Here is a 2,166-nt window from a genome sequence, read left to right as displayed (position 1 = left end):
CCGACACTTAAACTCATTTCTATTTGTGTGTAAAGGTCCGCTCCTATTGAAGGTAATAAAGAAATGTATTTATTCAATAAATTATTGGAAATTGTGATAGAATGGAATAGTCGAAGTAGTAACAAAATGCAAACTACTTATTAAGCAGGCGACTCACTGACTACATTGGATTACTTCGCCAGCACGCAGAACATGAACGCTTCACTTATGGTTATCCTTACTAGGCTTCAGTTATGGCATTGTGTATCCAAAGGGATTTACTAGAAGATCATTTTTGCTTTTATATAATATTACTCACTGCTGTAGGGGAGTTTGCTAAAGCTTTGATTCATTTATAATTAACGTGTGGGCAGATTAAACTTTTTCCATGGCAGTCACAGGGAGTGTCTGACTTCTTTTATTACAGGCTTAATTGCCCAACACATAATCACAAATGTAAACATTTAAACAATAATGTAATATGTTTAAACATGCCTCTATCCTTTATTTATTTATTTATTTATTGCGAGAGGAAATTAACTTTCTCTTTTTATTTGCATTTCCAATAATGTTCTAACTAAAAGGATCGTGGGGTTGTACCAAGGATCAAAAGAAGAGTCTAAAGTGTTAGTAAAATAACGAGGTGAACATTCAACAATAAATGTTGAAGTTACCAGGCAGTAAATAAGACAGAAATCGAAGTTTTAAGTCAGACGTTTGTAGATCTAAATGCGTTTTTTTTCTGCTCTTCCCCTATCCTAGAGTCTCGTATTTGACTTTTAAAGCGTACCGTTTGTCCTTCCACAGCCACCGTAGCACAGCTTCGCGATAAGCGGGCTTTTAAAACAGCGCGAAAGTCGAGCCGCGAGCCAAACCGCAGACGCGAGGAGGTGAGGGGGGTCGGTGGCACCGCCAGCCCGTGAACTCGAGGCAGTTTAATTCCTCTAGTTTTTATTTGTTTATTCATATTTTTTTTAACAGAAGGATGTCAAAAATAAATTTTCGTTGACGCCTAAAGCCGAACAAGAAGGCCTACTGCGATCAAATCTTCCAAGATTTCCAGAGGTCAGATTTTTGTTTATGTTTGTGAACGCTTTAAAAGGTAAATCGCGAGGCACGACCTTAACAGGTCATTTGTTGTTTTATATTTGTCGCAAACGATTTGTTTGCCGTTTAATATTATTTTATTTCTGTTTTCTCGTTCTTAATTTGCAGTTGCAGTTGTATTTTATTGTGACGATTCAGGAGGACGGCGATGAGGACCTAAATGTACTTCTTTAATATTATTGTAGCTGCGTTTCTTCAAGGTTTATAAAATTGTCCAAATAATGAGATGGAATTTTCTAATACAAAAAAGGCTAATTTTTATGTTATTGTTGGGTTTGATAACAATTCTTTACATTACGCAGATTTTCTTTTTTCTCCAGCCGTCTGGAGTTATTTTTTGTTTTTTCTGTCCTCCCTGGCCATCGGACCTTACTCTTATTCTATGTTAATTAGTGTTCTCGTATTTTAATTCTTACGTTGTCCTTTTTTATCTTTCTTCATCATGTAAAGCACTTTGAGCTGCATTATTTGTATGAAAATGTGCTATAGAAATAAATGTTGTTGTGGTCGTTAAATGTAAGGCCAATTCCAAAACAAGATAAAGGCAGACGGCATAGTGCAACTTACAGTCCAGTCTAAGTATGTGGAGGGTCGTGGATGAGATGGCATGTTTTGATTTAACAGCCTTATGGCTTGAGGATTGAAACTCCTTCTGAGTCTCTCTGTCTTGGCCAGGATGCTATTAAACCCTTTGCCTGATTTTAACAGATGAAACAGCCTATTGCTGGGATGAGAGGAGTCTTTGATAATCCTGAGAGCTCTGGTCGTGCATCTTCTGGTGTAAATGTCCTGCAGAGATGGTAGAGCTGACCTGCAGCATCGTTCCACTGCACAGATCACTCTCTGTAGGGCTGAACGGTCCTGAACACCGCAGTTTCCAAACCAGGATGTAATGTTCTGTGTCAGGATACTTTCCACAGCACCAGAGTAGAAAGTCTTTAGAATCCCTGAAGTAAGCCCAAACTTCCTAAGCTGTCTGAGATGGTAGAATCTCCACTTTGCCCTTTTGGTCTGAACATGGATGTGATCAGACCATGTCAGGTCCTCAGAGATGTGAACCCCCAGGTATTTAAAACTGTT

The 2,166-nt window shown here is 38.4% G+C and overlaps 1 long non-coding RNA gene across 2 annotated transcripts; it reads left to right on the top strand.

The window, feature by feature from the left end:
- The first annotated feature begins 622 nt into the window (after positions 1–622).
- On the top strand, positions 623–1,379 carry LOC120541579. 2 transcript variants are annotated; one of them, XR_005636037.1, is made up of 3 exons: positions 623–869; positions 961–1,044; positions 1,195–1,379. It is a non-coding gene; the product is annotated as an uncharacterized LOC120541579 (long non-coding RNA). The 2 variants fall into 2 exon arrangements; XR_005636036.1 differs by having other exon boundaries at positions 961–1,081.
- Positions 1,380–2,166: the final 787 nt, after the last annotated feature.

The sequence above is a fragment of the Polypterus senegalus genome, chromosome 12 (genome assembly GCF_016835505.1).
Source record: "Polypterus senegalus isolate Bchr_013 chromosome 12, ASM1683550v1, whole genome shotgun sequence".
NCBI classification, from domain to species: Eukaryota; Metazoa; Chordata; class Cladistia; order Polypteriformes; family Polypteridae; genus Polypterus; species Polypterus senegalus.
Note: the sequence above shows the minus strand (reverse complement) of the source record. Positions and strands in the feature narration are given on the sequence as shown.